The sequence below is a fragment of the Poeciliopsis prolifica genome, unplaced genomic scaffold, assembly GCF_027474105.1.
Source record: "Poeciliopsis prolifica strain line A6 unplaced genomic scaffold, Auburn_PproV2 SCAFFOLD044, whole genome shotgun sequence".
Taxonomy (NCBI): Eukaryota; Metazoa; Chordata; class Actinopteri; order Cyprinodontiformes; family Poeciliidae; genus Poeciliopsis; species Poeciliopsis prolifica.
Window position 1 is genome coordinate 56,012 of NW_026562419.1, and position 12,366 is coordinate 68,377.

At 36.0% G+C, this 12,366-nt stretch overlaps 1 protein-coding gene and 1 long non-coding RNA gene across 3 annotated transcripts in view; one reads left to right on the forward strand and one right to left on the reverse strand.

Annotated features, from left to right (window-relative positions):
* The window catches only part of LOC129376714 (uncharacterized), a 92,861-nt gene that overhangs the window by 30,218 nt on the left and 50,277 nt on the right, over positions 1-12,366 (forward strand). The window lies entirely within an intron of this gene.
* LOC129376717 (uncharacterized) lies at positions 477-3,793 on the reverse strand. 2 transcript variants are annotated; one of them, XR_008607803.1, is made up of 4 exons: positions 3,245-3,793; positions 2,256-2,311; positions 1,781-2,143; positions 477-1,620 (listed from the first exon to the last, which is right to left on the reverse strand). It is a non-coding gene; the product is annotated as an uncharacterized LOC129376717 (long non-coding RNA). The 2 variants fall into 2 exon arrangements; XR_008607804.1 differs by having other exon boundaries at positions 477-1,623.

Below are 12,366 nucleotides of genomic sequence, written 5' to 3' on the forward strand. Positions count from 1 at the left end.
CATTTGCTAGAAGAAAACGTTCAGGGTTAAAAAATAGGACAAGTCATCATTGTATCTATATAATCACATCTGATCTATATGAGAAATTCAAAGAAATATTCCAAACTGAAAATATTTCCTTCATGTTTTTCTGTAACTTTAATGTCAGTAAATCAATAAACTGATTGCAAACGTCTGTCTGTGTGAACATGTGGTTTTAAAGGTTAATTTCTATACAATCTGCAGAAATCTCAGAGCAGCTGGAAAATATTTTAGTTTCTAAGTTTTGAAACAAAATGTTGAGAGATTAAGAACTAAAAATACATTTAAATATTTTCTCATATTTTTCTCACTTAGGAGAAAATGAAATATTAATAAATGAGTAATTAGTGTTTTAACTCTGGTGGTTATGATGCATCTGAGAGTCTGTTGGATTTAAAGACTCTGATATTATTATTATAAAGCTTTTGTGTTGATGCTCATAGAAGAAACAAACAGCAAATTAATCATTTTAATTAATAAGTTTTATAAAGTAACAAAAATTCATTACAAAAATTGATCAGCTGATCGACGTCCAGATATTGATCATTTCTGAAGCAGCAGCTCCTCTTCATCACTTTCTATAAATAAACTCATTTGGCCTTAATGTGGGTTTTACTGTTTTGTTTTTGTCCAGCATTTTGTTATATAATCAATAAAACAAACAATTTATCATAAATGTTAGAAGATAAAACTTAACGATGAATATTAATGATGGACAAAATATAAAAACAGAACAAATCAAACTGAACGGATCCAGTCGGTCCATCACTCAGACCTTCAGCTCTATAAGCTCACAGTTCCTAACTCCACCACCAGGTGGCGCTCCAGTAGAACCCTTGATGGTAGAACTGGTCTGAGGTCAGATCCAGCAGCTGGACTGGTTCTGCTGAGGTCCAAACGGCTGCAGCTCATGTTGGATGTTAAAAGGTTCTGCAGAGAATCAGGTTCTGACAACATGAGGGAAGAAATCTGGATTTATTTACAGCAGAACCTTCAGAACCAGAACCAGTGGAGCAGATCCAGAACTTCACTGGTTCATCAGCTGCTGCAGCTTAAAGCATCTCAGATCAGGGTTCTGGTTCTGGTTCCAGGTTCTGGTTCTGGTTCTGGTTGAGTCCAGAATGTCTGTCTCCAGCAGTCAGCGGGTCAGAACCAGAACCAGAACATCACTATGCTGCTGGTTCATGAACAGAAGGAAGAAAATCAGATAAAACCTGAAACACTGAACTGAACAATAAATTATAATCTTAGATTAAATTCTCTTTAAGGCTCATTTATGTTGAGTTTTAGATTTAAAATCTTTCAGCTGCTGAAAATAATCAACCAAATAAATAAATTTGTTGTTTGATGCTGAAAATTTATATTCCTCTAAATCTGATCAAATTGTTTCTAATGATAAAGTGACTGAACTATCTCTTCTCTCTTTATAATTATTAAAATTAACATCTACTGGTTTACAACATTTCACTAAAAAATAATAAAGAAAAAAAATCAGAGGTGCTGCTGTCAGTCCCACAGAGACGATGATGATGTTCATCCATCCTTGTTCTTCTGGTTCTGGAGTCAATCTTGGTCTCTGAGTTTGGATCTGATCAGCAGCTGCTGGGAGAGAAATCAGAAATATTTATTAATATTTGATGGAAACTGAGATCCAGGAGGATTCATGGAGAAGATGAAGATGTTGGTTCATCAATACAGGAATCAGAATTTATTAAAGTTTCTAAAAATGTTTGTTTACATATTAATGATTTCTTCTCACCAGAAACGCTGAGTTGACATCTTCCAGAGTTGAATCCATCTTTAGTTTTCACTTCACACAGATACCGACCAGAGTCTTCAGTCCTCAGTCTGGACACATGGAGTCTGATTCGTCCTTCTCTGAGGACGTCTTTGTCGCTCTGGACTCGTCCTGAAAACTGTTTATCCTGAGACTCTGGAATCTCAACTCCTTCATGGACCTGATAGAGAACTCGCGGTTTATCAGGAGTCAACAAGCTGCAGAAGATGAACAGATTTCTCCATGTTCCCTGAGTCTTGGTGGTGAAGGTCCACTCCAGAGTGATGTTCTGCTTCTCCTCTGCCTGATAGCTGCTCTGTGTCACATTCACTACAAATGTTGCTGCTGAGGAGACAGAGAGGGAAAGAGAGGAGCAGACACACTGAGAACTGGAACATGGGAGTCTTTCAGCTCCATCTAGAGAGCTTTCTGTCACAAAGACAAGATGGAGACTGACCACAGAGACATGAGCTGAGGATGAGGAGCAGCAGGATGCTGGACATCATCTTCATCCTGAAGAGGAAGAGGAGGAGTGTTAATCACAATACAAAGAAACACTGGATTCCTGCTACAGAATTAACTTTATATAGAAACAGATCATTACTGCCACCTTGTGGTAATAAAACTATACAGCAGAAAGACAACAGGACGTTTTCATTCTCTGCAGCTTCTGAATCTTTCATTATTAAATATTCTTATTTAGATCCATTAGATCTAAATAAAATATTTAGATTATATTCTCTGAGCCTTCTTGTAATTTTGATGATTGTTATTTACAGACAAACTGTATAAAACCAATAAAACATAAATATTCTAAACAGAGATATCAGGTTCCTGAAAAGACTTTTCATTTCACTTTGGACTTTAATCAACTTGGTTTCTGGTTCTCTTCATTCTTCCTCTAAACTCCAGAACCTTCATGTCTGAATGAAATACAAACTTTACTTTCCTCTGGAAACAGGACTTTACGGTCCAGTTCTTCTCTTCAGGTAAGATGTTTGTATCTAGGATTGTCTCTGTGAATCCTGTGTGAAGGAGTGAACTGAGTCTGCTCTGAATCCAGAATCAGTTCACTCCTTCATCCTTGTGAAACGCATCAAAATGAGAGAGTGATTTTCTGACAATCCTCTCCAGGCTGCAGTTTAATCCCTGCTGAACATTTTCCACATGTGGTGGTGAGGAGAACAGGATGGAGACCAATCCTGTCAGAGTTTGAAACCTGAGACATGCTGAACAAAAGTGTCAAACCAGAGACACAAAGCTTTCAGCCGCAAGAAATAAAACAAGTTACAGAAGATTAAAAGTTATTATTACAGATATATGAACTGCAAAACCTGGTTTCAGGATTTAACTGTTGTGTTTTACTTTTAGTCACAGGAAACGTGTATTTCAGTAAAATGTTTTTCAACTAACTCTAAATTATAGACAAACATGTAATAAACTTACTGTTAGTTTTCTTCTTTATCAGCCTCAACATTTTGCTGCTTTGTCAGCCTTTGTGTCCAGGTCTCTGCATGACGTTGACACTGTTAGACTAGACATGGACACACCAGATCTAGACTAACAGACTGACAAACTGTTTCAGTTATGCTGTTTCTTTTATTCTCTTCTAGTTTGAGGCGGTCGAGGGAACAAATCTCTATTGGCGTTAAGAGTTTCTCCTCCTCTTCGTCCTACTGTCAGACATTCCTCACATTCTCCCTCCTCGTATTGCAGAGCATAAAGCTGGACTCGCCCTGTGACAGGAAATTTCCCTTCCTGCTCCGTTAGACTCATCGGAATCAGTTCCAGTGGGATGAACAAAGCAAAGCATTCAGAGCTGAATGCTCCTGTTTGCTGTTGGTCATGAAAGTTGCCAACAAACTTCATTTGATTCCTCGACTCTCTGCAACTGGAAGCACATAGAAATAATTAGTCTGTTATTTCAGATCTGAGCTGCAGAGATCAGCAGCAAAGCTTTGCATTTCTCTGAAATGATAAGATTTCAACGCTGGAGAATCATGAAGGTTCAGAGGCAGAAAAGTTTCTAGGCTTTTCTCCGAGCAGACCTTCACTCCGGCGGCGTGGGAGGAGTTAAACACGTGACTCCGCCCACAGTTCAAATACTACCAGCAGTTTTACTAAATATCAACCGGAAGGTCAAGTTCCTGAATTATTTCATTTTACACATTCAACAGTGATGATTCACTGAATGGTGATGAATGTATGTTGAGACATTAAATGTTTTTTCATCAGAAACTTTGTTTATATATTATTTTTATTCCACTTTAGAAATAAACGAGCAAAAAAAATTATAATTTAGTTAAAAAGTTCAACACTTAATTTAGAAAGTAAAACTATCATATATTATATCGACTCACATATTCAGATAATAAACTCTAGTGTCTCTGAAAAATGTTTAATATTCTAGAATATACAGTAAAATATTGATTCCAAAGTTTTCTGGACTCATTGATCAGTTCTGATGTTTGGTCTTAAAGCTGTTTAATTGATGCTCTTTGTTGCTGAGCATAAAGTTTATTATCTGCTCCAGTTGGTATTTTCATATTGTTCTCATGTTATTAATAAATCCATATTCATGCAGACTTGCTGTCAGGAAGGTGATTCACTGTTGAGATGTTTGTTTCCAGAACTGAGATCAGCTCTATCTGAGCTTTTCACTAAACGTTGCTTCTCCCTCTAGTGCTGAAAAGTCGCCAAGACAAACAATATAATAAATTGTCTCCAAATAATCAGGAAAATAGAAAAATAAATCTTGGAACGATTGAAAACCTGAAATCTGAATTCACGTTTCTTTATGTGGCTTCAAAGAACAAAACAATCAATCAATTAATGAATCAATCAATCATCTCCACCCACTCAGAGGATGAATCAGACTCCAGGTGTTCAGACTGAAGACGGTTTCGTCTCTGAAGATGCCGACTCAGCGTCTGGTGATCTCAGCTGAGGGTAAAATGTTTTCCAGGATTTTCTGTGAAATGATTCCTGCTGGAGTTTGAACCATAAGAACTGATATTGTTGTTTCACTGCAACATGAACAGCAGCTGGACTGAGAAAATGATTCAGGTGGGATTTGAACCCTCATATTTCTGCCAATAAGAACCAAAACATGAAGAGGAGAAATTAAAAGTCCAGATCAGGACGAGCAAAAACAGCCTGGAAAACATTTTAGTTTCTAAAAGTAGAGTTTGAATAATAATAATAAGTAAATATGTAATGAGACATTTACTGATAATTTTGTTATTCTGGACATTTTAAAGAAGATAAAATGACTGTGAGCTGCAGCTGGACGGGTCAGCAGCCAGACACAACAGAACAAGGATTTATGGAAATAATCAATATTTCCCTTGTTGGAGCCGTCAGTAATCCTTTATTGATCCTCATCATTTTCTTTATGATTTTACATCAGAAAAAAGCAAAAAAAAATCTGGAAAACTTCCTGACTCACCTCATTTAGTTTATAAAAGTTACCAAGAAAACATCACATAAAGTCGCATAAATTTACAGTAAATTCATAAATATTCATGAATAAATAGTCAAAGTGAACTACAAATCTACAGCAACAGGAAAAGTAAAACCAAAGCAGGGAAGTTTTAGCTTTAAACAACAACAACTTATTTACAGACTCATAATAAATGAGCAGAAACTTCAACAGCAGCTGTGAAGCACAGTGGTGGAGGAATCATGATGTGGGATTGTTTTGCTGTCACAACTGGAGATCATGATCTCTTCTGTTACCAAAGTAGAATCTAAAGTGAGTTCAGGATCCATCAGCTGCTTCCTGAAGCTTCAGGGTTCAATTAAACAACTGATATAAAATTCATCATCAGCCGGTTCACTGGAAAAGTTCTGGATTTATGTTTGATCAGTAAAACTATGATTGTTGCTGCTGCTGCTGCTGCTGCTGCTGCTGCTGCTGCTGCTGCTGTCAGTCCCAGTAAAACATAAAGACCGTCCCGTCCTCGACTTTCTGACGCTGAATCTTCTTTCTGATGATGGAAAATTTCAGAAGAAGCTGCAAAAAACCAAAAGATAAAAACTGATCAGAGAAACTGATGTTTGCTTTACTGTCTGTGGCTTTGAAGTTTAGAGAAAGAAACAAACAGACAAAATGCAGTGAAAACACAATAAACATCAAATAAACACTGTTGGTTATTAACATGTTATAATCCCAACTGGATAAACTGAGCTGCTTCACACATTATTCTCTTGTTTGGAATAAAAATCTTCTGACTGAAACTTGAAGCAAACAGTTAAAATATTAACAGAAATTAAAGAAGAAAATAATTCTGAGCAAAACGACACAAGAACAACAAATTCTTAACTGATTTACAGAAAAAACAGAAACTTTTTTTGAACCTCAAACTCACCAGAAACGCTGAGTCGACATCTTCCAGAGTTGATTCCATCTCCAGTTTTCATGTTACACAGATACAGACCAGAGTCTTCAGTCCTCAGTCTGGACACATGGAGTCTGATTCGTCCTTCTCTGAGGACGTCTTTGTCGCTCTGGACTCGTCCTGAAAACTGATCATCCTGAGACTCTGGAATCTCAACTCCTTCATGGACCTGATAGAGAACTAAGACTCCATGATCCGTGTTCGCTTCACAGTAGATGAACAGATTCTTCCAGGTTCCCTGAGTCTTGGTGGTGAAGGTCCACTCCAGAGTGATGTTCTGCTTCTCCTCTGCCTGATAGCTGCTCTGTGTCACATTCACTACAAATGTTGCTGCTGAGGAGACAGAGAGGGAAAGAGAGGAGCAGACACACTGAGAACTGGAACATGGGAGTCTTTCAGCTCCATCTAGAGAGCTTTCTGTCACAAAGACAAGATGGAGACTGACCACAGAGACATGAGCTGAGGATGAGGAGCAGCAGGATGCTGGACATCATCTTCATCCTGAGAGAGGAAGAAGAGGAGAGGCAGCAGAACATCAGGATCATCATCACTAACAATATGAGGAACAACTGGACTCATAACAATGAATTATGGATTTCCTTCTTGCAATCTAAAATAATCCCACATGTTAAATAAATAAATTCTCACTGAGTTTCTCATGATAAATAATCTGCATCAATCTGTTCCTGGTAATTCGTCTGTTTAATCTCTAATTGACTGAATTAGTTCAGTCAGGATATCAGATGTTTGTCATCAACATTTCCTGCTGGTGGCAAATAGAAAAACAAAGAGAAGCAGAGAAATGTCTCCACCTGCTGGAGAACTAGGAGAACTACAGCTCCTCTCAGTATTTACATTTAACCTGCATTTCTGCCACTTTATGATCAGCAACTTAAATTCATTATTCAAACTTTACTGAGATAAAATATTGATCATATTTGTGTGGAATATTAGTGTTTATACTTTTAAAAGTTAAAGGAAACAAAAATCAGCTGATTTACTTTAAATTGTGACTGAAATTTGAATCCTGTGGGAGAGAAACAGGTTTAAGGCTTTTATTCTGAAAGAATGACTTTCACATTAAATGGTTGATTTATTAAGATTAGTTTTGTTTTCTAACACAACAGTAGAATATGGATTAGGACTCTAATTCCATTTTAACAGGATAAATTTCATTATTTTATTCTGTTTATTTTATCTGCAGCGTCTCATTAAACCATCAGATGATCAACATTTTGCTCCAGATCAACTGGTTCTGATCAGCTGGTTAAACTGGAGCTTTGATCAGGAACTGATGGAACCAGAACATCTGGACCCAGATGTTGTTGGAGCTTCTAGAAGAACTTTAATAATAATAATAATCGTTAAAATGAGTCAAATCCATGAAGATCCAAACAGGAAGTAAAATGATGTTACCTCAGCAGAGATCAGCTGCAATGTGTGTTTTGTCCACATGGTGGCGCTCTAAGCTCTGACTACAAGCTGCTCAGCAGTGAAATTTAATATTTCTCCTCCTTTCTGTCTTTATTCAATTCTGATGTAAAAACACAGATGTAGAAATGTTTCCTTTAATAAAATGTGTTTATTTCTGACAGCTTTAAGACGTGATTATTGAATATTGATCTGATCAGCTGATCAGCAGCTTCATCCTGATGCTTCACTCACTGATCTTCACTTCAGTTTACAGGAAACAACATAAAATAGTTTAGTAACATTTCTGGTTTTAATGGATTTTAATGAATTAATTGAACATGTTTTATCAGATTCTATGTTTCTACTTCCTGTTTATTTATTGAACTTTAAAGGTAAAGATCCATGAAAGAAAAGTTTGAAAAACAATAAAAACAAAGAAACAAGAAAAGTTTAATATTTTATTAGCTCAGTAACAAAATATCAATGTACAGAAATTCTTGTAGAAAACAGTTTAAATGTTGATGTGATCAGAAATTCAACAATCCAAACTAGAACTGAAATTTAACAGAAATAAATTCTCACTAAACCTGAATAATAAAGTTTATAATGTTTTGAAGGAATAATGTACAATTAATGTGGAATCAATTAAAAATTAACATAAAGAAAGAATTAAATAAAATGAGTTTGGAATCAGAACAAATCTGCTCATATTTACTGCAGTTCTTGGAAGAATAAATTATATTTCAGATCTGAAATTCCTGCATATTCTATATTCCTCTATGTTTTACTGTATCTATTCTACTGTGTATAGATCTGGGAATAAAAGATATAAAAATACTCTGCAGCCAATAATCACACTTCAGAAAGAAGCAATAAGGATATTTAATAGAGTCAGATTAAAAACACACTTTTAACAAAATCATGTACATGAAATAAACCCAGCAGATAATGTTCACATAATGCAAAAATATTCAATAATAATCCACAGAAAGAGAAGGAGGGAGTGATTTAAGGTTAGATATGAATAAAATAAGAACAACATTGAAATGAGCATCAAGGATGGGAATCTATTAACTAGAACGATCCCCAACTCTCACTGAGGTTGATTTTTATACGTCCTGGAGAGGTATGCAGATATTTTCATCTTCTGCTTCCTCATCCTTCTGCTTGATTAAATAGAGGGAAATAATCAAACCATTATTTACAAAGACCATCAAGACGACTACAATAATCAGAACGGCTCCAATGTTCTGTCCAACATGTTTGTTTCTGCTTCCATCTTCATTTCTTTCATTTACATTTTTGATCAGCTGCATCTCTGGTTTGTATTTGTGAATAGTTGTGGTTTTACACCATGTAATGTGTCTGAATGTGTTACAACGAGCTGCTAAACTGAATTTGTCTTTTGGAATAAATAAAATATTGTCAAGTGCAGATACTTAATTTCTTCTGAATTGATCACAATCTGACTTTTTTGAAAGTTTTAAGAACAAAAGCTATTTTATCAGGCATTCAATCAACAGATTTCCAGATCATCTTCAGAGCAAAACAGTTTCATTAAACCTGCAGTGATTACATATTTCTATCAGAGAAACTGAAGTTACTGAGAATCCAGCAGAGCTCTGACTTGATTTGTATTCAGGTTTTGTGGCCATTATCTAATATGTCTGGCAATTCTCAAAGTGCTTTACATCCTAAAAATACACACATGCATGTGCGCACACACACAAAATACAAAGTTAAATCAGCAGAATGACACAAGAGACTTTAACTTCCTGGATTTTAAAGACAATAACTGAAGTAAACAGATTTTCAATTATAAGTTTCTAAGCTCTTTTCATGAGCTGAATGAAAATGATTAACTTTTGCAGTAAACTCACATTTACAATTTCAGGCAAAAGCCAGAATGTTTGACGGCCAGCCCTTGTTCCAGAAAGTCACAACGATGAGACTTTATCACAGAAAACATCAATCATTAACCATCAACCTGCTTCCTGTCCAACAACATGTTTTAACTTGTCACTTTATTGACAGTTAATTAAATCATGTGCTTCTTTAAATGATCTTTAAATGATCAGAAAGACGCAAATGGGAATTTTGACTTTTGAACTGAACAAAATAAAATTATGAATGTTTATAAATAAGCGTTAACTGTAGATGACTCAGCCTGTCGGGTTCATTTTCTGTAAACACGTCAAAGACATTATTTCTGTTTCTTTCTCATATGAACCATGAAGATCACCCGGTTTCTGAAGCAGTAAAACCTGCTTTTTAGATAATCAAACTCCCTCTAACCTGAGTAGCTCAAGGCAACCAATCAGAGGTGACAGCAGGTCGTTTCTATTGGTTTAACTGTCTCAGCAGGAAGAGGGTGGGGATATTTTTTCAGTGACAAAACACTATGCAAATAATCACAATTGGAAGAGAAAGTAAAAACTGGTCTGTCCTCCAGGCAGCTTTCTTTGAGCTGCCTGCCAAAGAGCAATTAATGATACAGCAAGAGAAAAAGAATAGAGAAGCAGATTAGAGGAACAAAACTGGAAGCATCTTCATTCTCCAACTGATGTTAGTGTCCACAGCAGATCAGGTGAGTAAATTTTTATTATAGGTCACTTTTTCATCTGACTTCTATTGTTAAGATGTGGAGAAACTAGGAAAACGTTTAACACCTTGGTGTTGTTGACACACTATACCTATAACACTATATTGAATTTAGAGTAACAGCTTTCATAGCTAATAAGACAATCTGCTGAAGAACATAAGGAAGGTTTTAAGGATCTCCAAACTGAACCATGAGTGAGAACTGCAGTTAAAGAAGTGATATGGCTCAACGCAGTATTATAAGTATGTACTATGTCTTGTAGACTGAAATATAATCTTAAAGTCTTACTGTAACTTATTTAGTTCCAATATAATGAAAACCTGACTTCACATCAATCAATAAAAGTCCTTCATGTTGGAAGATTAAAGGTTAAAATCTTCTGCTATGTCTAAATGTTGCTGTCATGATGATGGAATGCCATCTTCTGAAAATCCCAAAAATATTTGCTTGGTCAGTTCTAAGGTATAATGAAGGTGTAATCAATCAGTTTATGTAATTAGAGTTTTTCTGCACTGTGAACTATGAAGTAGTGAAGAATAACAGCTCACAGGTACAAAGGCAGTGAAGCAATAAAATAAAAGTATGTGCTAAAACGAGGTAAATATTTTACTCCTCCCAACAGCTCAAATTACAGTTTATTTTCTGGATAAGAGTTTAACCAATCCTCTTCCACAAATTCATGATGTCACAGGTGAGCATACAGCTTCAGCACAGTGGAGCGGTGGGTGTGTGGCGATGTGGGTGTAACTGTCACAAGATGTGAAAGGCGAGTTTACTGACGCTTTTATGGAGGAGGCATAGCATGCCATAGCGGGTTCAAGCACGGCTTATTATTATTGTTTGGATCTGGTAAGTTGTGTCTCAGTCAGTGTAATCTTGAAAATATAAACATTTTAAATGGAGTAAACCAATGATTGCTGATTTTAAAAAAAAATTATTTATTTATTTTAGTTTGAAACACGCGTCAGTTAGATTTAGCTTCTCCAAGTTTAGCCCATTTTGGCCCGCAACACCATTATAAGTTTTGCTACATAATTAAATCCAAAACTCAACAACCAGGTTTCTGAATAATTCTTTAATGCTATTCAACACAGTAATGACACTTCATGTGAATTGTGATGCATGCATGATATATAATTGTTGCATCAACAACAATTGTGCCCATATTTTGTATTTACTAGATATAAAATATACATAATCCTTATTTCTGACAGACTCTTAGCAGACATAAAAATCTTTAACAGTAGAGCAAGAAAACTAATGGACAATTTGAGTGAACACAAATATCAGAAACATCAGAGAAACTGAAGTTGCTGAATTCAGAAGTTTCCATCTGAACGAGCTGAGATCAGTTTTAGAAGTTAAATATATTAAAGCCGCAGCAGGAGTTATTGGTTATAGTGTGAGCTGATGTTCTGCTGCCTCTCCTCCTCTTCCTCTCTCAGGATGAAGATGATGTCCAGCATCCTGCTGCTCCTCATCCTCAGCTCATGTCTCTGTGGTCAGTCTCCATCTTCAATCTAAATCCATCAAAAACTTCTTGTTTCTCTCCTCTGTCGGTTTGGAAATCTTAGTTTTAGGTCAAAAAATGCAGAGAGGTAATATGTATTACTTAATATGTATAAGGAATAAGATCATAGGAGTTGAACAATACTCACTTACAGAACTGTTCAATAATCAAATCTTAAGGAAAGCTATTGAATCCTTTCACTGTTTACATGCTGAGATTCTGCCTTCTGGCCTCCAGCTCAAACTTCTTAGTATAGAAAGTAGCAGATACAGAAACTCCTTTATTTCTAGAGCAATTTTTTTTATTCCAACTGAGGACAAGGTAGAGGCACTCGCACCTGACTGTTGGTGGATTTTTGATGTTTGTAGCAACTGTTGATCGACAATGACATACTCTGCTGTACTCTTCCCATTATGTATTAATTTATACTGATGTCTTTTTGGTATGCTTTAATTATTTTTTTTTACTTTTAATACTTTGTCTTTTCGTCTTGCCTTAAGTTGTGTGAATGTAGACTCAAGTTGCTGAGATGGACTCTATCTTTCTGTGTGTCTTCAGTGTCCCTGTCAGTCTCCACTGAGGTGAAGTATGTTGGAGACCAGTTCATCCTGCTGCCCTGTGAATTTCCTACTTTTGACATGGA